Source organism: Pygoscelis adeliae, unplaced genomic scaffold (assembly GCF_000699105.1).
Source record: "Pygoscelis adeliae isolate BGI_AS28 unplaced genomic scaffold, ASM69910v1 Scaffold38, whole genome shotgun sequence".
In the NCBI taxonomy this organism is placed as follows: Eukaryota; Metazoa; Chordata; class Aves; order Sphenisciformes; family Spheniscidae; genus Pygoscelis; species Pygoscelis adeliae.
The window spans coordinates 20,818,190-20,841,256 of NW_008825614.1; the positions used below are offsets into that span (position 1 = coordinate 20,818,190).

General features: G+C 37.9%; 1 protein-coding gene across 1 annotated transcript in view; it reads left to right on the forward strand.

Annotated features, from left to right (window-relative positions):
* The window catches only part of LOC103924545 (receptor-type tyrosine-protein phosphatase mu-like), a 323,454-nt gene that overhangs the window by 127,540 nt on the left and 172,847 nt on the right, over positions 1-23,067 (forward strand). The window lies entirely within an intron of this gene.

The window sequence follows — 23,067 nt, forward strand, 5'->3', positions numbered from 1 at the left end:
CTGAATGTACAGGGACTTAGAGGGGGTTGAGGTGGACGAGCTTTGACCTCTTTCTCGCTCTGTAACTAGAAGAGTTATGCTCTTTCCTTGTAGACTTCTGCCCATGTTATTACTTAGCTATAAGGTCTGTGGCTTGTAATTCTGAGTTTCTATTGTCTGACCCTAAACAGGTGCTTGTTCATTTTTTTCTCTCCAATTATAGAGAAGTAATTATTTATTCATTGTTTTCATTAAACTTTAATAAATACATGAGAGACTAGCTAACGTTTTACTTGACACATGTTAATGACTCCCTTACATCTTCATCTGCTTGAAGATAACTGATGAAACCTACTGGAAATTAAGGCTATAAATTTACAGGTAGGGATTTCAGTCTAATCAATATTTTGCTGGTAATGATAACAGTTTATTCATATGAAATACGTTGGCTATAAGGTGGAGAATCAATATCTAGAAATGAAAAACAGGTGTCAGGTTTGACAGGGACATTACTGTCATGATGTCTGGAGGCCAGTGGATTGTGTCAGCAAGCATAGCAGTAATTCTATCAAATATGGTATGTTAGGAACTAATGAAAAAGTTAAAAACACTGGTTCTCGCTTGTGAGCTTGAGTCCTTCAATAATATGTTCATCTATTCTTCTTTTTATCTCACATCCTTTCTCCCTCTCTTTTCTTTCAAGTTGCAACTCATAATACAAAACATATGCTCTCTACCTCAGTCAGTCTCTTCTGTATTATGTTTCAAGAGCTGATTTTGTTTAATTATGGCACGAGGAAAGCAGTGCAGTGTGCTTCAGCATTCCTAGCAGTTCCTACTCAGAAGAGAACCAGAGCTATGTGGTCATGCAAACTCTAAGCAGATATTATAGATATTAAAAAAACATGAAGGGGCAGAGAAAGAAAATATAGAGAGGATAAATGTAAACACATTTCTTCATCAGATCCACAAGTACTAACAGAAAAATAAAATTTAAATCACATCTAAAAATGTGATTTGTAATCAAAGATAAAAACGAGTGCTGTAATAAATTAAGAAATAGAAAACTTTTTTCTAGTGTATCAGAAAGCTCTGATTCCACAGCCTGTTTTCCTATACTAGTTCAATTTTATCTACCTACCAGGAAGCATTTTAACAGAAAGGAAGAGGCTGAATAGAACATGTCTTTGCTATTAGTTATACTTCCTAAGCTTAGGAAACACTTCAGATAATGTGCTGAAAGCACACTGGCTGATGAAAAATACTGTTTATAGTTATGCTAATATAGAAATAATGGCATCATTTTGGAAAAGGGTCTTTCCAAGCTTTGCAGCTCTAGTAGTGCAGAGAGTTCAGATCTGGCACCAGGTGACAGTGGTCATTTTAGATCAACTGCTCATGTTACGCTGGGAGTTGCTCATCTTTGGAGCTATCTGTCCATCACTTGACAAGTGTCACTTCCTTTCTCCTTTTGTGATAACAGGAGGTACCCTAGCCACTCCATCACTACCAGCTCCCCCAGTATTGCCAAATGCATCAGCAGCTGCTACAACTCCATCTACAAATTGTGGGAAATATCAACAGCATGATACCATGCTGTTTCTTTATGAACAGTTAGAAGATGTCACTCACACGGTCCTAGCTTACAACTGACGTGTCTCTACACTTGCAGTGCTTTGCAGCAGTGATACTTGACCTTTAATTCTAATTATACTTTTATAGTGACTAAACCACAAAGTCTGAATATTTTAGCACAATTCTTCTTGCAGAAGCAAAGGAAGACATGAAATATGTGCAGAACTGCTCTCGCCCTGAGACTCCACATGCCACCTGAGAAAAAGAAGTGGCATGGGACCAGGAGTTATGGTCTGCCTGTCTTTTAAATGAACCTGAAACTATTGCCTGCTTTCCTCATCAAAACTGCTAATAAATGAGGAGCTTTTGCTAAAGATGCCATGTCTTTGGTACAGACCTCCAATTAGGCACCCAATTCACCTTATTCCATAATAGTACCTTAGGCGTCTGAAAACAAAGCCATGAGGCTTTTAAGGAATGCCTAGGTATCATTAGCTAATCAGTGGACTGCTGAGGGAAACTTTGCAATGAACTGAAAAGCAGGAATATACTCCTATTTCCATGCCTTCTAGAAAGAGAAATCAGTGTATTCCAGAAATGGTATTTTCCTGATGTATGTGTATGCATGCAAAGCAAAGCAAAGATTGCACATAGGGAATGGATACTGCATTCAATTATTGTGGCTTTATGGCATTAGCTTCAAGCAGTGATAATACCCTTTCGGTACTCCAGTTAGGGTCTTAGACTCCCTGGAGAGCCTTGACATTCATCATGGAATCTCAGGCTTCAACATTCTTTGTTCATTGCTGTTTCTTTTTCCAGTAGGGTGATCTGTAAACTTAATGTCTTTTATCATATGTGGAAGCCATATGATTCATGTAGATTAAATCTTTTGCCCAGTGAATAAATGTGGATCTGATATTTCATCTCAGAGTGGATATTAAGAGCTGAATGAATGTGCTTCTTTTTGGTAAAGGAAGTTGCCAGCCTTCTGCCTTGCAGGAAAATGACCAAGCAAAACTGGCTTTTTCACAGAAATTGAATTTGCTCTAGGAAAACGTCATGACAGATTGCAAGACTAAATTTGTTATCATTCTGGTAGGACAGCCTCATTGCTTGACAATCACAACAATCTAGTCGTCATATGGACTTTTGAGGTGTGTGCAGCACCCATTCCAAACCCTAAGGTTACAGTGGTTTCCTGAAGAACTTATCAAAACATCACATGGGAGCATGTACAAGACAGGAATATCATTAGCACCAAACCTACTACGAATGTATTTGCTAGGAGTCACAAACTTGCAGGGCTACGTTGCCAAAGAAGCAACTGGAGAGACAACTGGAGAGAATGTTTTCCCAGGCAGAGATGTCTCCAGATTGAGTTTACAGACTGCCAGCATTATTTCTTAAATAAAGGGAAAGTAGATTCATGGAGGCTTCTCACTATTCCTAGAGATAGGCACTATAGTAAATGCTTTCATTTGGTAGGCAACACCTTCATAACTTTTGTTAAAATAAACCACTGATGCATAATAGCATAGACAAGTTGTATTACTCCTGAAGACATTGAAATGAATGGATAAAAACAAAGCTGTATACTCAAGTCTTTGGTCACCACATATTAAATGCTCATGCATTATTTTGATTAATGCGTTTCTCAGATATAACGCAGACTAGCTATTCTGTATCACAGTGTATACCTAGCTAAGTTTTAAGGCATAAACACTTCTTGGTGTACTTTTAGGATTTTACAAAACATCCAAAACCTACAATAAAAATCAGAGAAACTTTTCACCTCGTGAGAACTAAGTCATCATCAAATATTTAATGAAAGTAGATGCTGACTGTGTTTTATCATGCTAGAAATTGGTACGAAAGATTAAAGAACCATTATGTAGAGTAAGGGAAAACCATTAAATGAAAATATGTGCTTAACAAAAAAGAGAAATAAATTGAAAAATATTTCAAATGTACTGTTTTTTTGAAGATTTAAGGGCCTCAGGTCTGCTGTACTACTGTAGATACAAGGGCCTCTAGTCCTTTGTCTTCTTACTTTACAACTAGTAGGTGAACAGTTTGCAAGCATTTTGTAGATACCCTAGGCAATATGTTTGGCTTAGCTTTGTAACACTGTAATTTGTCTTTTGTCGAAAGGATAGATTTATTTCTTTTGCACTCACGTGGCCGAATTCTGCCCCTGGATGTGTACATTAGGTATCAGGTTGCCTGAACCAAAATGACAGAGTGTGTTTTACTATAGGCAATGTTTTACTACAATACAAGATTGAGATGTTAGCCTGTGGTCACAAGGGCCATTTGCCATCTGATGAAATTGTTTGTATTTTGGATGCAAGAGAAACAAACACATTTTAGAAAGTAGAGTGAGTTGCAAAAGGAAAGGAAACCTTAAAACTTACCAGCTTTATTTTGCCATATGCCTCAAGCCATAAATGTTTGATTTATATGAAGGACTTCTGCTCTTCTTCAACCTCAGATGATATGTTGTAAAAGTTAAGTTTTCTATTTCCACAACAGTACTGAAAAAACATTTTATTTACAGAAACAAACTCAAACTGAAAAGCAATGACTCTTCACAGCCTAACAAGTGTATGGATTGGGCTATCCATATACTTCTCTGATAGGAATAATTGCTAAATAAAGTTACTAAGTAAAGATTTTTTTTCTTTCTTTTTTCTTCTCCTTTTTAATGGTTGCCTCTTACAAGTCCTTCTGTAAAGAAAACGTTTCTTTTTTTCTCTTCTGGAATCTGGCCGACAGCTTCCCCTCTTTAAACTTCAGCCTTGTCTTTGCTACTATTTGAATTCTGCTCAGTAGCAAGGATGCTCACCTGGAAGTGCTTCATGTAGCATAAGCCACCCTTTCCTCCCCAGCCTTTGGGAATGTCTCCTCCTGCCACCGCAGCTGTTCTGAGCAGGACCGCCACGCTGGCTGTGATCTGCAGTCTGCAATGGCTTAGGACAGTTCTGTAGATCAGCTGTCACATGAATAGCCCAATTTTTTTCACCACACGTGCTTATCAATAAACATCTCATATGAGAAGGAGATCGCAGCCATAAACTTGATGGGAGTCAAGAACCTGAATCCTGTATTTTGTGAAATTGTGCTTACAATTAAAAGAGAGTTTTGCTGTGCTAACCTAAGCCCTGATAGTACCCCCCTCTTTGCTCTTCTTCAGTTTGCATCTTCATGCAGTGTGTGGTTTTCCTTCACTTTTTCTGTAACTTTTATAATGATCCAGTTCTATTTCAACTAAAGAGCAAGTTATTTATGAGCTATTTTGCATATTTTCAAAAAATTAGCCAATGATACTAAATTTCTGAATATAGCTTTTTTATATTATTTAACAATAGAGTTCAAGATAAAAATTAGTGTACTGACATTGCCTTATTTAAATTTTAGTTATGTAGATGTATTTTAAATTGAAACAGCAATCATTAGTGTTGCCATATGGACTGCCAGACTTAAATACGTATAAAAATATATTTACACAGGAGTGAGATATCTACAGATCACTGCTAAATTTCTTTCCTGGCAAGACAAGCAGCTATTCCTCCTTCTAAATGTAATACTAAAGGCATACACAAGATAACCACAAGAGCACTCAGATTGATACCAGCATTGTGCACTTCTGTAGCTTTCTTGAGAAAGAATAAAATTATTTAATTTTTGTAACCAAATAAAGGAACTCAGGATTTTTAGTGATATCTGTGATACTGTCTGGCATTCTTCTGACTGTTAATTATGGTTTTGTAATGGCATTTTTGTATGTACAGTGATCTTTATAATTACTACTGGGTGTTTTACAGGGAGCTCTGTATTAGTCGGTGTTTTTGGTAGATTGCCTTCAGAATGTTTCAGATGCTCTTCTTCGTTCTTCTTCATTAACAGAAATGGAGGAAGCTCAAACTAGCTATTAGGAATTTTCTTCCAGGACATTTCAGACAGTGCCTTAGGCAAGAATAAAGTATTTCATGTATATATAGGACAGCCTTCATGCACCTATTTCTTTTGTTTCCATACTATTGCTATATTCATTTTGTTGTCCATATGCTTCCCTCTTGCTCTACGTTAAGATCAGGATAACTATTTCTATTTTTTAAATTTGAAATGAGTTGAGAATTCTGCTGAAGTAAATGGGTTTATTTATTGTAGTGTTAAATAGCTTTTTGGCTGTACTGAGAGTAAGATTGTTTCAACAACATACAGTCATGTAGGTAATCCTATGGTCTGCTGAACATACTGTGAGGAATAATGTGTCTGTGGTTATAAACATTAGGCTTTACTTTTATCAAGAGATTCTAGCAACATCATAAACAACAGCATTGAATCTTGAGTCATTTGTTCATGTCATTGGAAACCATAGATGGAATTATAGCCTTATTTTATGTGAATTCACGGGGAATACTTTTATATATGGATCATGATTAATGCCTATAAAGCTGCCAGAAGCCTCCTAGGGTTTGTTCTGCCATTTGTAACTAACTACTTCTATGTGTTTTTAAATTTGTTACTGCAAATTTATCTAGCGAATTTTTTGATAGGTGATTTGGCATGAACTTGTAAAAATAGATGCCATAACCATGCTTTAGACTTCCCTCTGCTAGAAGGCAGAAGTTCCATAATAATAGGTTCAGCTTTTTAAGCTTTTTGTTTGTCTTTTTAAAGCCCTCTTACAGTTATGTAATGTAGCATTGCACAGCACACATAAACACTACCTGTTTTGGTCTTTCACCTATAGCATTGACATGTAGTGCTTCTCTCTAGTGAGAGCTGACATTCTGAGCCAAAGCCTAATTTAAATAAACAGCCTTTGTCTTTATTCAGCTGTTTTTTCACATGCCCTGAATCTGCTAAATTAAACTATCAAATAGTACTGAGAATAGGCTTTCTGAGGAGACATTTGGCACTTCTGCTTCTTATCAGACAGTCTGGTTAACTTGAAGCTTTCACTAAGCATCTCTGCATGTCCATAGGAATAACCAAAGGTTTTCAGCATCCTTGAGCTCCCTCATTATCCCTCATGTCTGTGGGCGGTGGGTCCCCCGTGCTTCCCGGAGGCAGCTGAGAATAGCTGGAGTCTTTGTTCCGCTCTCCACTTCTTGCTGTATTTTGCCAAGGCCAACGGAGAGAAATGAAGAAAACCAAAAGTCTGTTTTCCTGTTTGTGTGAGCCAGCAGCTTTTACTATACCTGTCACTCAGGAAACAAGAAAGCAAGGATGGAAATTTTTGGGATGCCTCCAAAGCATAGGACCTTCATGTCAATCATGATACTGGGCACATGCCCAGGGGTGCAGGGTAGTACTGTGGTGACCATCTCTCCTGGGGCATTTGCATGTTCAAACACAACCCTAAGTGGAAAGGATGAGAAGTTCCCTGAAGGTGATAGGAGGTTAACCTTATATACCCCAATCTCGTGGTGTTAGTAACAGTGTCATATTTTGATTTTTGGTGAGAATTTCACATTTGCTGGGAAACACATGAGACTTGTCTGTCTTATCTCTTTCACCTACAATAGTATTTCATCCACATGCCTGTTCTATTAAGGCAAAACTTGCCTTTCCTGGCCTGCTTTTGCTAATGGGCTTCAGGTATGGCTGGGAGCTTTTAAGGTCCCATTGCTGTAGGCAGAAAGCCACTACAGGGATCCTGTGTACCATAGGACTCTGTGGGGAATTGGTGTGCTGCAGCATGTTGGAGAGGGCAAAGGATGCATGTCTTGAACTTGATGCATGAACTTGCAAATCTTTCCTCACTGTGTACTGGGCTACAGAAGGTTTGCTATGATAGCCACATGTATGGCTATACAGTGGCTGAATTCACCCGTGAATTCAGGGAGAGAACAACTACGCTTAAGCTTGTAGAAGGATTTTTCTTCTCTCGTTTTAGCTCATATTTTAAACCAGATTTTCTCCAGGGATAGTTATATGGCCATATTGAACAATTGTAACATATCCAAGAATAGTATTTTTTGTTATTGTCACCAGCCAGTGTTAGAAGAAGCCTTGGAGCAGTGAGGTTAAATCAACAATACACTTGTACCATGGTAAAGATTATTAAATAAATGACCACTTAAGCGGTCCCATGCTGTTGCCTACTGAGTTTTTTCTTCTGTCATAAGCAAGGACTGCATCATGAGGGACCAGTCCCTCCAACCCCTATTCACTTGTATTCTTAATGGTAGTATTAGATGCAGTGTTCAGTGAAAAGGCTGAAGTGAACTTAAATGCTTATGAGCTGTCATGTGAGCACCTTCTGCTTTAACTCTTAAAAAGTCTGATTTTTTTAATGGGTTTATTGGGTTTTTTTTCCCCAGTTGGGAACTGCTCCTGTATTAGAATACTTGTACATATTCATTAAGGTAGTGAAATCTCCATGTAAATAAGGAATAGGAAAATCTTGGTCAAAATACTCTCTCAGAGATCTAACGGTAATGTGCTTTAAGGCTTCTTGAAAGTTCTGTCCATGCAAACTCCCTGTTTAATTTAATTCTTAATTAAAATCATTATTCTGAAGCAGATCCAACTAACTATTTAGCAGGAGTAAAAGATGTCTGTGTCTTTAATAATTTTGCAGACTTACAGAAATGTAGTTATCAGAAGAAGGATGTTCTTGGATACTTCCTTTTTATGTGTCTTGAGTAGTCTTCTGTAATTTTTAAAAATAATATTGTTTTAATTACCATGGTTACACGCTGCTAGTGCTGATACAATTTAAAACAATTGCTTTCTGCTCCAATACTTAATACACTGTGAATTCATCAAAAATTAAACAAAAAATATTGTATAGTGCAAAATTTCTTGTCTGTTTTTTGTCTGCTATTTACTGAGGTCTTGATACTGTATTCTTCATTCAGGGAACACTCACTTGCACCTGGATCAGACCTAAATATTCAAGATACCAAAACCATCTGTGGTGGGTTCACATCAGCTGGCTCTGGCTGCCAGACACCTACCCAGTTGCTCTCTCACTCCCCCTCCTCAACAGGACAAGGGGACAAAATAAGATGGAAAAGCTCATGGGTTGAGGTAAAGACCAGGAGATCACTTACCAATTACCATCACAGGCATAACAGACTTGACTTGGGGAAAATTAATTTAATTTATTGCCAGTTGAAATAGATTTGGGTAGCAAGAAACAAAGACAAATTAAAACACCACCTTCCCCCTCCTCACCTTTCTCCCAGGCTCAGCTTCACTCCTCCACGCCCAGCTCCTCTGCCACTCTGAGTGGCACAGGGGGATGGCGAATAGGGGTTGGGGTCAGTCCGCAACAGCTCCTCTCTGCCGCTCCTTCCTTCTCACACTTTTCCCCCACTCCAGCATGGAGTCCTCCACAGGCTACAGCTTCCTTCAGGGTGTATCTGCCTGCTCCAGCGTGGGATCCTCCATGGGCTGCAGGGTGGATACCCGCTCCACCATGGTTTTCTCGCCAGCTGCAGGGGGGGAGTCTCTGCTCTGGCACCTGTAGCACCTCCTTCTTCTCCTCTCACCTGGGTATCTGCAGAGCTGTTTCTCACACTTTTTTTTCCTCCTCCCTTCTCTCACTGCTAGGCAGTGTTTTGCCCTTTCTTAAATACACTTTCCCAGAGGCACCACCATCTTAGCTGAGGGGCTCAGCTGTGCCCTGTGGTGGGTCGGTTGGAAACATCTGGAACTGGCTGTGCCTGGCACGGGGCCACCCCTGCAGACCCCCACTGCCAACACCTGGGCAGCTGCACCCAATACACCATCCTAACTCACCTGTTTGTGTTGAGTTAAGCTCTTGCCTTCCCTGACATCAGTTTGTCGGCGTTTCTGAAGTCGTGTATTAGTGAAGCAGACTACCGTGTACATTTAGCTTCAACGCAGTTGTATGAACTGGGGAGTGTCCTCAGCAGTGGAATAGCTAGAGACGCCCTGACTTTCATGTTGCCTTCCTTTCAACTTTCAGAGCATACTGAAAAAATAATATCTTCTGATGTAACACCTCTGAGCCATAAATATCAAAGTGCTTTACAAACAGAGGATTTAGTTATTCAAATCTGAGGTGTTGAGAGGGATTTTTATGATCTTCCAGTGACAAGTGCTTAAGCCAGAAACTGAGCCGAGGTTTCAAATTTCCCAGTACTGGGATCATTCCACTAAGCCTTATCACCTGTGTGAATAATATCAATCCACAGAGACTTCAGCTGATGGGTTGGATGGGGCAAGTGAGCGAATGAGCTTTTGTTGATTTCAAGTCTCTGTCATATTGTCTTTCTGTCAGGTTTTTTTCCAATTTGTCTCTACGGTTGACCTTTGAGATCCAGCCACGAAGATCTGACAGGAGTGTTTGCACCATCTAGTACAACAAGAGCAATTAATGTTTATAACATCTTATTAATGGCTACGTTTTGGTTTTTCAGATTAACTATTAGAAATGAAGTTCTGAATATCATGATCCATTTACAAGTCAATGAAATTATTTGTTCTTACAAATATAACTTAGTTTAAAATGCGATTGTGCTACTGGCGGACTTACATAAGCATAAAGCAGCGGCTCCGTTGTCAAGAATCTTCTAGCTTAAGTCGGTTATGCATTATATGAATATTACTAGATTTTGTGGGCATACGTATACCAAATCCAGCAAGCCATTTTTATGTGCATGTAGATTACTGACAAAAAAATAAGCATCATCATAATTCAAGATTATAACAGGCAACCCCTAAACCATTCTGCAAATGCAAAAGCAGCAGCTCTTCTACTGTCGCCTTCTCATTTGGTTCAATTCTGAGTTTCAAATAAGAGCTTACATTTCCTATCATGCAAATGCAAATTTTGATACTTAAAATATCAGTGTGTGGTTTATATCTTTCTGAATATTTCCTATTTTCTAAAATTAAACTATTTTAAAACCTTATTTTAATTTTTAAATAAGGACTGCTCTGTTGCTATTCTGTGGCCAAAAGCTCTGGGAACTGTTGATTTTGAGCTGTTGTAGGCTCTTGTTGCTTTTTATACCCTTGGGTTTTGGGGGCTTTTTTGCTTTTTTTTTACTCTCTTCCCAGTTTTGTTAATGAAAAGCACCCTTAGAGATGAAAACCTGAGCACTCCACAAACTCCATGTAAATTATCCTGAATTTTTTACTTTCATAATCATGATAGAGATAGGGGAAAGCCTGCGATGAGAAACTGTGCTTGGAAAAAAACTGCATGATTTATAACAGATGTCAGCAATTTATAAATTCAAATTAGAGTAACTTATAAATAGTGACTGTATAGCACTTGCTTTTTTATTACTTTGTGTATGACCTTTTTCAGAGTAGCAATTATTTTCCATTAGTTCAGTTCAATTGGAAAAAACAATGCTTAATGGACTTTGAATCCTGGGTCACTGGCGATAGAATTAGACAGTTTTCAGATTTATGTAATTGCTGCAGTTCTGTAATTTGTCACACCAGCTTATTTCTGGTGGACTTCTACCAGTCACCTCTTCTGTGTTTTCCTTGGGCTGTGTGGTAAAACTGTGATCCAGGGCTCTTGAGTGACCTGTGGAGCTGGCTTATGTCTCAACAGTAAAGCAACTGCCTGCCTTTGGCCAGTGAAACTGCAATCTAGTCCTGGCCCCGCTCCTTCGCGCAGGATCGCAGGTACTTTAGCAACCTCCCATAACCTCCACTTTCCTGAATATTTGATGGTTGCTCTGTGTTCTTCCATGTCAGTTATGGTTCTGGCATAAATGCACACATTCTTTAATCCATTTGACAGGACCAAGTTCAGAAGAGGGGAAGGAAGCAAAAGGACATAACAAATGCAAAGTGACCTGTAGCGATTAAAGCAGGGGATGCTGCAGGCAACATAGGGAAATGTAGTCCTGATAAATGATTAATCTTTATGACTAGAGAAAGGAAATAAACAACACAGGCTCAAGAACATGTGTGGAAATAAAGCCTGGCTTAAAGGAAATAAACAACACAGGCTTAACTAACCTTAACTTACTTAACTAACCTGTGATACACGTTACACAAAAGCATGTTTATTTTCGTGCTTCATTCTTTATTCCGTGCTTGTATTCCTTTGTCTGCTCTTTTTGTCAGTAGTATCATGTATTTCTGTATCTGAGGCAGACATCAAAGTCCCAGGTATATGCATTTTTGTGGGAATCTCAGGACTCTGTTAAATCTTACGAGGAAAAAGAGAATTAACTCTGAAGCAGTTTACCGTCCACTACACCCCTTTTTCACAGCTCTTCTCCTTCCTCCTCCACTGGAAGTTTCTTTCCTTGTTACAAATGTGTCAGAAGCAAGGATGGGCTGGTTTACTCTGTATTTCATGGTACAGTATAACAGTATACATTCCCTTCATCAGCAAGCATATTTTCTTATGTTTGCTTTTTACAGGGAATGGTATAGCAGAGAACGCTGGTGGCAAATAACTGCTTCAGCTGTCACAGGAAAATTCAAAGAAATCTGCCAGAGAGGGAGAAATCTGGGGGAGTTCTTAAAGAAATTTTCTAGATATTGTGATATAGCAGGAAAAAAAAGCCTGAATATATTCAACCAACAAAGTCAACAGTGTGTACTCTTAATGTAGGTACCTTTCAAGTACTTTAATGTATGAAGACATTATGTATAGTTATTGAATGAGAAAGATAATCAGCAAGAAATTCCTTTTATACCAGGTGGCCCGATACACAGGAAAACAAAAATTACTTTACCTATATCATTTATGTAAGTTCTTATATCATTATAAATTAAAACATCCAAAACTTGATGAGTTACCCAGATAGCATAGGGGAAGTTTGCATTTTGCTGCTTTTAATGAAAGTCTGAGTAAAGTACTGTTCTCGTTTGTGCTAGCTGGAGAAAGGAAACAGAGTTCAATGTTGCAACTGATATTGAGGCCCAATTTATTAGTTACTGTCAGTATACAAAGACAAAGATGGTAGTGTAGATTGGTGGGTGAAAAAGCACCTTCATTTACTCAGTGGCTAGTAACTCCTCAGGCTTGTGTGAAGCTCCTGGAAAAGTCCTGAGGATGGGCCTAGCCTGAGGAAAGTTAAAGGCTGTATCCAGACTGACTGGGAATTACGTAGGAGGTTCTTTTGGGAAAAGGGTCTTGTCACAAATTAAACGGATGATCTTCTCAACTTTACAGTACTTACCTCTCATTTAATATTGTACTTACGTGTTAATAGTAGTTAGCATGTAATAGTGTAGTAGGAAGACAGAATATTCTGTTCCCTTTTGACATGTATGTAAGTTCAAAGTTTCTTTTACCAGTTGTTACAGAGAATCTGATTCATTTATCAGGTTTATGCATTTGAGAGTTATTTGTCAAAACCGATCTCACTCTACATCATTTGGTTAAGGTTGGTTGCACATGTCAGATTAGAAAGAATGGTAAATATTCTTTTTAGACGAGTAACATTGATTGGTGGCATTTTCTCTTTTACGTAGATTTATATGACCATGTTGTCCTGTCATCTAGGTTCAATAAAGGCCTGGTTTCAATCCCCAGTTTAGCTAACACCACTGAACGTAACAGCTCTGAATTAATGTGATTTGTCAGTAGCAATAGGCCACAGAGATAACCAGAACACGCTGCTACATCTTATTCTGACTGATCTATGAAACAGCATTGCCCATTTATTCTTTTGCGCAACATAATAAACAGTCTCTGGGCTTCTACTTTCATGGCAGGTATTGAGCAGCTGAAACCTTCACTAATTTACACAATAGTTTATCTTTTCTCCAGTTGACTTCAGTGGCAGCTGCAACTCAAGCAGCTGTACCGTAAAACTTAATGAGTTCAAACATGCTAATGTCACACAACAGAGCACACAGTGCATGCCTTGCCATTAATATTAGTCACAATTAGAAGGTGATTGGGGCACTTCCTGTACAAAAATACATGCACTGTATTAGTGTATAAAGAGGACGGTTTGCCATACTACAATGTCATAGATGTATTCCAGCCATTTCCAGGAAAATGGGCTAGAAAAAAGATTTTTCCTTCACACCAGAACTTCTAAATGTTTATACTGTTCTCCTGGGTTCCCATTTTTTGACCACTGAGTAGAAAAGTGTATGTTGCATTAATGCCATTTCTGCTGTTCATGGTGCATGATCAAATTATGTCTGTTGTTCTCATGAATATACTTAATTATGAGCCAGCCACCTGCACCATCTCTTAGTATATCTGAAAATTTCTATATTGTCCCTGTATTACCAGATGGTTTCATGTTCAGTGAAGACAATACTGTTGCATGGTAACTGTGTAAAGGAGGTATGTCAGGTGGCCACAGGAGCGATTCCTCAGACCTTCAGCTTCCTTTGTGTTGCCAGTGGCTTCTCAAATATGAGCGGCATCTGGGCTGCACGCTGCATAAATTGGTCTAGAAGTCTGCTACCTGTGCCAACTTCTGAAGGGTGCCACAGGTATGGAGGTACGTGTCTGGTTAAATGCGTCTCTGTGTCAGATCAGGAGCTAATGACATCTGCTTTGTTAACGTACGATGAACATGTGACAGAAAGGGACAATAATGACACTGTAAACCAGCCATGTGATCAGCTCAGAAAAAGGGTTAAACCCCTGTGATAGATTCAACCAAGAGGGATAATATATGCAACATAGGTCATTTGGCTTTGATTTTCCTCAAAGATCGTTCTGATCCAAGTATCTACCAAAGGTAGATCAACCAAAGGTAGCATCTACCAGAAACAGGCACTTTATTTGCCATCTTACCATAGTAATTCTTCTGAGAGGTATTTGTCACAAACTTTTATTTCTTGTTCATTTACATATTCATGGAGGTTCCCGGGGTGAAGTTGGGATAAATTGTCACTGCCATATGTGTGAAGTGAAAAGTATACGTCTGCACTCTTTTATTTTTCATTTCTCAGTTAGATGTGTGCTTCCTTCATGCAAAAGAAAGAAAACCTTAAGAACACATGCTTGTCTGTCTTTCGAACTCTCTAGAATTAGCTTGTCATGAAATGTAAAACTAATGTGTAGTTGTAAAAACCACTGCCAACATTTTCCTCACTAGTGGCTGATGGCTAAGTAGATTTAGAAATGAAAGGGGTTATTATAAAGTGATTACTGAATAGCTAGGTATGTCATTTTAAACAAGCAACTAAAATCTCTGTTGCAGATTCGGAATGTAATCTTGTTTGTATCATTCATACTTAAAAACTGATTTTGATTGTGGAGGAGTTATCATGTAATGTAGGTAATTTGACAAAAATATATTGAATGATGTTTTTCTTTCATTCCTTATTTAAATGTATTAGAATTTAAATGACTCACCATTCAGAGTATACCTATAAAATGACAACATAAAGAAATATTAGATTTAATTTGCATTGGTTCAGATTTAAATTTTACTATAAAGTGAAAAGTTCATATCTGCTCTCTCATGAAAGAAAACACTTAAAAAATACTACTAACTTTAAAAGGGTGTTATTGATGAGTAGACCAATATATTTTGCAACTGTGAATGGCAGCCTGAAGACATAGGCCTCATGGAATATCTGTAGCCATGAATTGGAGAATAAGAGATGAAAAAGTTAAGGAAACTGTCTCATGCAGGATTATATCACTCATTCATGTTTCTGTATCCAGTGCTTGTAATAATACATTACTAAAAGCTTAAATCCAATGCCTCATCTGGTTTCAAGCAATAGCTACACTTATTTTTTGTAAGCAGTGAGCTGATGCCTTGGATGCTTATTAGAATGTGCTTTCAATGTATCTTTTGTAAGTGGCTAAATATCGTGGTTCTCTCCCAAGAATTCCTGTATTTTTAGTTTGTGTTTCAGCTAGAAATATCACAAAAAGAATTCTCCTAGTGATAAGCTGATATTAGTACTTATGATCCTTCCTCAAAAAAGTAGACCTCTACTATATCTCACATTTGAATTTGAGGAGAAGTGAGTGAGGATTCAAGCTGGCTCATTTTAAGAACTTGGCCTGCTCATTTTACTGCTGTGAGCTGTGAGTATGTATTTTATTCTTTTCGGAGGTCCCAATTTTGGAACTAACCAGTTCTGGCCACAAAGTACAGAAAAACCTGTTGAGTGCTATGTTCTAATGGCTTAGAAATGAGACTGAGAATCAGGATTCCACAGCTTTTGCTGATGCTTTGTAACCTTCAGCAGATAATTCATTTCTTTTGAGCTTCAGTTTCTTTGTATATAAACTAGGAGAAATGCTATTGTCGTACCTCATACAGATACGTAAGGTTTAACTACACAATACTTCCAAAGTATATGATAAAGCAAAATCGGTGGAAGCACGATCTTGCATCTGGTTCCACACTGAAGAAGAATGGTGTTAGCTATGATCTTACTGACAGCAGGATAGTTTGGGAGATACTAGCTTTCCTCTTTTGCCCAGTAGACTGCTGGCATCTCTAACAGGAAAAAGAGGCTGAGTATGAGCACACAGCGTAAGTGAGAATCTTCCAGTTCTCAGATGCTGGGAGGTGGTTTAGTCCAGACACAGAAAACTATCTGTGGTGGGGTTGCTCTGAGATGTGTTTTTTTTATACTTAAGTCTTGTCCTACTGACACCTTCTTTCCATTGTGACACTGTGGATGCTGATCACATTAGTAAAGGTGCTGGGGGAAACATATGCAGGAAGCTTATTCCTGCCCCTCAATGCTCTTAAGTCTGCAATAACTTGGAAGGGTGCAGAAGGGGTCCCCACAGGCTACTGCTCAAAGTTAGCATCCTGATAACTTTAGGGTAAGTACACCCTTGTGTTCATCTTCCTTCACTGGCATTTTGACTGTGGAAGACAAATGAATATAATTAAAATAATATAATTAAAAAGAAGAAAATTTTTTTAAAAATAATATAATTAAAAAGAAAACACTTTTCCCCAGAATTTGCTCAAAGAAAAACAGGCATAGTCTAGTTTTCAGCATATTATATATATATAAAAAACTGATTATTCCTTCCTCTTCTGGATTGCAGGTGACTATCATTTCAGTTTTGCTGTCTCATAGTTCTTTCTCTCATTAGCGCTGAAGGTCTGCAGAGCTTGCATCCCAACATTTTCTAAAGTGTCAGCGAGTACATTTAGAAGACTGATAGAAGTGCTGCTTTTCTGTGGGAGGCATCTATTTTTGCAGAAGGAGGGACGTGTTCTTTTGGAAATGCTATTAGCAAGTAACAGGGAAAGATTGGTAAGAATTTTAAATACCAGAACTTGAAATCTTTCCAGGAGATGCTGGGTATCTTCTGTGGTCATTTACTTTTACCTAAATAATCTTAGTAAGTATTGCTATCAATTTCCATGGCTGCTCCATGAAAGGAAGTAGAGATATCCCAGATGAAACCAATGTTTCAAGTTTTTTTACAAATTTATGATTGTTCTTTGCTGCTTTTAACATTTTTGCTTGCTGCCACAACACGCTGCGGTCTTAGATAAATAAGATGACCAACCTATAATGTGCCCCTCTTTACTCCAAGGGTTGTTTCTGGATCTTCCACAGCTTTGTGTAGGCTAGTCTTTGGTTTCACTTTAAAATGATTGGACTCAGCAGGACAGTGACATCAGCAACATAATATCAGGATTTTGATTTTGCTCATTTTGTGGGTCATTTGACCCTTTGTTTCTTTGTTTGCCTGCTCCTCTTTATTTGATTCCTTTCTTTTATAACCCAAATAATGGACAGTATGAAAAATAATGAAGGTAAAGTGCCCCTTTTCTTCCTGTAGTCCTAACTACAAAGCAATCCTTTATATTAACAAATTGACTGCTCCTTTGGATTTGAGATGCAGCTGTGTAAAATCAATGTATTTTTATTGACCTAAATAAAAATCTGTTAAAAAGCTGTGAAATTACACCACCCAAAATCTTGCCCACTGTTTCTTTCCTCACTGCACTCTGCAGTTTTTGGTAAATTAGAATTCGAAAAACCCTGTTCTATTACCACATTTGATAAATCATGTGGTATTTTGAGCAAAGAAAAGCTCTTTTTGAACTTCAATCTGTTGTTGAAGAACTCAGACAAAGAATAATTACAATCTGAAAATCACTCCATCACGGTTGAATGTGATATTTCACAAAACTGTCTGACCAAGTTTGCAAACAACCTCGAATTGTTTGCAGTCATGTATAGATTGGGTATCTAATCAAATAAAATAAGGACAAGCCAAACAAGTAAAATATTTTACCTACTTTCTTGTTTGGTGTTGACTATAGATGTACAAATCTTGAGATTTGTTTTCTAAAAACAAAACAAACATTGTTACTTTGATATCAGCTGGCTCACGAGGCATATAGTCTGTTCCCCAATAGATGAAATGATATTTCAACCCTATAGATGAAATGATATTTCATTACCTCATGATCTGTTCCCCTGAGGCATAACATAATATCTAGACTACTGAGGAGCAGCAGAGCATCTGTTTATCTGGAGAACTGCAGAGTGAGTAGAGAAGTCTGGCTTTATAATCTCTGCAGGTGGGGTTTTACCAAGTAAGGAGAAACATGGATGAAATACGGTATGCATAAATATATATAAAGTAAGAGTTGCAATCTCCATTGTTAAAAAATGTTTAAGTGTTTAATGTTGTAGTTTCTCTGCAGGGAAAAGTGAACTTCCCATGTCTCCTCCTCAACTGTTTTATTTTGTTCTTCCCTGGAAGGTACTTCTGATTCAGTAAAGTGCACTGACAGCCTGATCGCTTTTACCAGTGCTGGTGAACTCTTAAAGCATGTGTTTGACTTAAAACACAAGTAGCCTTGTTTGAAACAAAGCACATGTCTTAAATTGTCTGCTGAATCAGATGTGGCCCTGATTAGTGTGTGGAATCAAGTCTAAAGTTTGTATGTGCTTATGGTCTCCATCACTGTAGTATGCAAGTTCCTTGAAATTATATGGACACCCTCTGATACTAATGAAATCATGGCGTTCATGAAATTATATGCGACACCCTCTGATACTAATGCTAGAGTACTGTGATTCCCACTTTACTCAGAGGGAATTGATGTGAAAAGATTTTAAGTAATTTGAACATGACTGCTTAGGCAATCTGTGACAAAGCCTGTACATTTAATTATCATTAGTTAAATTTTGTGTTTAGAAGAGCTGTAGTGGATAATATCTTAAATCTCAGATGATTCTGGTTTCATCTTATTTTTTTACATTTTCTTGTTCTGTTCATTCTTTACTTCCTGTGGAAGGACAATGGAGTCCAATCTGGAATTTAAATCACAAGAATTGTGATTACAGAGCTAAACCACACTAATAGTTTGCCTAGACAAGAAGTAAATTCTTCGTTCCTATTGTTCAGATGTCTTTCAAATGGTACCTAACACATAGCAGATGTCTGCAGCTACTGGAGTATCATGAAGTGGCAGAAAATCACCATGCCGTTCCTTTCTTCATCTCTTATTTCAGTAGGTCTGTGCAGTCTGTGGTGAAAAGACAAAACTTCCAGTCTGAGTTTTCATTCTAAAACCAAGTTTTGATGATCAATGACAGGATGCTAAAAATACACCTAAACGTCTCTGTGATTCTGAAACTGAGTTTCTGAAAAAGCATTATACTTGTGGTAGGAGGTAGAGTGTGAAGTTCCAGAGAAATGAGCTGTGAATTGCAGCTGCAATGGAAATTGATCCTGTCTGTCAGTCTCTGCGCCATATTCTCAGGAAAACAGAGAGGAGCAGAGAAGAAGCCAAGATCACCGATTAAATTGGATGCCAAAGTGCCAGAGGCTAGAACTGGGCTTGCTGGTCCCTCAGGTCAGAGCTGCAACTGTCAGACTTCACTGCCTGATACCCTGCTGAAGCTGGCAGGAGAGCGGTATGAAAAATGCTGCAGGCACCAGCAGGGGAATTAGTAAGAACTACCTGGCTAAGCTTCAGGCATGACAGGCAGTGTGCCCCTTTGGGAGGAAAACCTCTTCTCTTATGAACTGGTAGGCCTTATTTTCCCCATTCGCCTCATGATTTGTACCAGCGAGGCATAAGAAAACAGCTGGAATACTGAGGAACAACAGAGGCTCAGTTCGTCTAGAGATCTGCAGAGTGAGTGGAGAGGTCTGGCTGTATAACCTCTCTGCGGGTGGGCCTTTACCAAGTAAGGAAAAAACAGAGGTTCAGCAAATAGCTGTTGTGGATTGAGGTGTATACGTTGCATATAATATAATCGGTGCGGCATATTAATCTCCTTATTCATCTTCTACTCTAAAAAATGTGATTTCAGTTGTGATGAGCACTGTGAAATGACACTTCTCTATGTAGCTATCACTTACCTTACCTGATGCGGGGTAACAACAGCAGACCGTTGCTAGGATGGCAACCTTCAAGTACTACATGAATAGTTAGTGCAAGTCTCATGAGCACGACAGCAGCATCTCTATAGAATGCTTATTTTTTCACTCAAAGTTGGGAACTTACCATGGGAAAGTGATAAAAAGATCCTGTAGAAAATAAAATCAACGAAATTAAGTCATCATGCTGTGGTAATTAATTCAGCTTTCCCTTTTAAACCATAGTCATTAGCTGTCATTCTTTTTGTGTTGCTTAACAGTTTTCTTCCCCCAAATATTCTGCCTGCTTCATGATGAAGAGCATATACTTTCCAGTGTATTGGAAGCGGTGTACTGTGCTTTCAGAACCATATCACATTAAAAATTTCCTCTGGGGTATACAATGATACCTCCAGAGAAGCTCAGTGCTAACTTGATCAAATGGACACTTCTTTTTCTATCTTTTGTTGCAATAGCTGCTATTTTTCATGGCTGTTTTGAGCCACGTGTTTTTTTAATCCAAAAATTCCATTGTTACCTTAGCCTTTTTTTCTGGTTAAAAGTAGACGTGTTTCCCTTCATCTCTTTCCTGCTTACTGTATGAATTAACTGAATTTAACCAAAAATTGTCATGTACTTGAAGCGCATAGATCTGTTATAACTGAGAACTCAACTGTATAGAGCAGATGAGAACTGATATCCTCAGGTCTGTAATGAAGTCACGTCTGATAAATGAAAGAAGTGTGGTATTGGAAAGAAAAATAAAATAAAGCAGATAAAGTAGTGGTAATTCAGGAATTAGATTTATTTGATGAAAGACATAATAAAGCATCATCTATTCCACTAACCATGTCCATTTGGAGAATTTAAAAGTGAGTTTGAGGACACAAAATGGGTAAATTCTTTGGAGTACAGGCCTGTATCTTCAGAGGCCCTTTCATGGACAAACCTCTTTGGAATATTCAACCCCACTTTCTCAGTGGACATCCCCCATGAACTAGCGGTTATCCCAGCTGGTGCATCATATAAAATAAAATATAAATATAAAATACAAAATAAAGCATCTTGCTTTATTTTTCCTTAAATGTCTTTCTCTGCTGTGTCCCAAGTTTTTTTTATATCCTACCTCTCCCTTTCTTTCCACTAAGTGCTGTCGTTGACTGGTTGACACATTAACTGGTTGACACACTACGCTTACCCCAGGAAGGGGTCATTAGGTCCCTATCAGTTGCATTATCTCTGAATGAATGGTAAGAAAGAATGGTAAGAAGATACTATAGATTACAGAATCAAGCCAGGAACTAAAGCAACCCGGGTATTTGCCTTGTCTGATGAGCTTTATCCTGTAAGTATCAACAAAAGCTGTATTGTCTCAATCTTTTACAATCTAATCATTTTTTTCCCTTGTCTGTTTTGTTAGAAGTGAAAATGCATCTGTTATTCTCATAGCAATGACTTCAGGATTTAATTAGAGGGCTAACTTGTACTTTCTATTAAGGTAACGTGACATAAGAATATCTTTCTCTTGGGCAGAAATCTTGGATAGGTTTTGATGCAGTTTTTTTGTACATCCACTCGATTTCAGTTTTAAAATGCTATGAATTAGTTTTATGTCTCTAATAAAATGATTTCTCAGCTCCCCTGTGAATTTTCTGATGTGTCTACTATGGAACTAAGCAGGCTGTTCCATATTCTTGCAGCTAGGAACTTTGTTCAACTGCTTAATGTTGTATGTCAGGGTCACCTCAATTTTGTTGATTTTCTAGTCCTATTTAGCCCATTCAGATAGCATTATAGTTACACAATACTCATCAAATGTCCTTTGCTATTCATAGTCTCACCTAAATGAAATAATGCTTAGAAGCTGATATGAAACCAAAAAAAACGAAAACACCTTTTTAATGAAATTTATGTCTGAATTATGCAGAAGTAAATGCTTAAGGAAGACATGAAACTCCTAGGACTTGCCAGTTTTGAGGTTTGCTTCTCATTACTCTTAATTGTTGTAGCAATAGAAAATATCCCAAACTCCCCAAACACCAGGATTCTTAGCTGGGGTATCTGAGTGTGGAAGCAGGTAAATGGCTCTATACTGATTTATCCTTGGTGAGGACATTTTTACCAGTCAGTCTAGTCACTAGAAAGGAGACCAGGATTAGATCTGTTATTGAATTTTTTTTGCTTTGCCATTTTGTCACCAATTGGCAAATATTCTATATTGGTGATCAACACTGTTGGGTAGTGGCAATTAATTAAAAAAAAAAAAAAAGCTGGAGGATTTAAAAGGGGAAAAAAATACCCTGCTTTGTAGATGCTAGAGAGAACAAGCAATTTCTTAACACCTTTTCTTCAAGGAGTTAAGATGAATAACATCTTTGAACAAATATTTCAAGCATGCAGGGATTTTATTAAAAAGTAAAAAGATGAAATCCTGTGTAAATTCTTTAGAACATTCCTAGTGAAGACATGTTGATTAATAAACATAAAAGAGGGAAGATGCATATTAATTTGTTTATGTATAAGAGGCTTCTAGCTCATTAAAAGTCTTCTAAGCATTTAACTAGTGAAGCAGTGGATAAAACCAGACATTGTTTTTAATCTTTTTGAGGGCTCCAATATGAAAAAAACCCAGATTATTGCTAAATATGTATAATAGCTCTATTAATGACTGTTTTGAAAATGTGGGGTGTGTGTCAGCTCAGTGGTTTTGCTGTAATATGGTGGAAATTTGGGTTCACTTTTCTATCTCAATTGCTGGGACCAGTAGGACTGAAAAAAATTTAACTTCATCCACCACAATCTTTGGCTCTTGTATAAAGATAGCCATAAGTTCTTGGGTATGATTTTGTTAGATGTGATTTATGGCTGGTAATCAAATGGAAGATCTCTAGGAAAGCTCAGCTGCAGTAGGATATCAGCTGATATGCCTGCTGTTGTTCCTTTTGATTCTTTGCTAAACCACTACTACAAACTGAGATATTTGCACTGTTTATTTTAGATGTGGTAAAAAAAGAAAAAAAAAAACGAAGGAAGCTATTAACAACTAATGTTTATGGGAAGAGAGCCCTAGGGACTATTTTAAAGGAATTGGAATATTAACTTAATGTCCTGGCCAAATAGAGATTGAGTAATTGCATTCAGTCTACTTAAAAACAAATGCATAAGGAATAGCTGAAGAACCACCTAACGCTTTTTCTTTGTATAAACAGTCCTGGGAGAAAATCACCAGGTATTTGCAAATTTTCCCTAAAATTGCCTTTTCT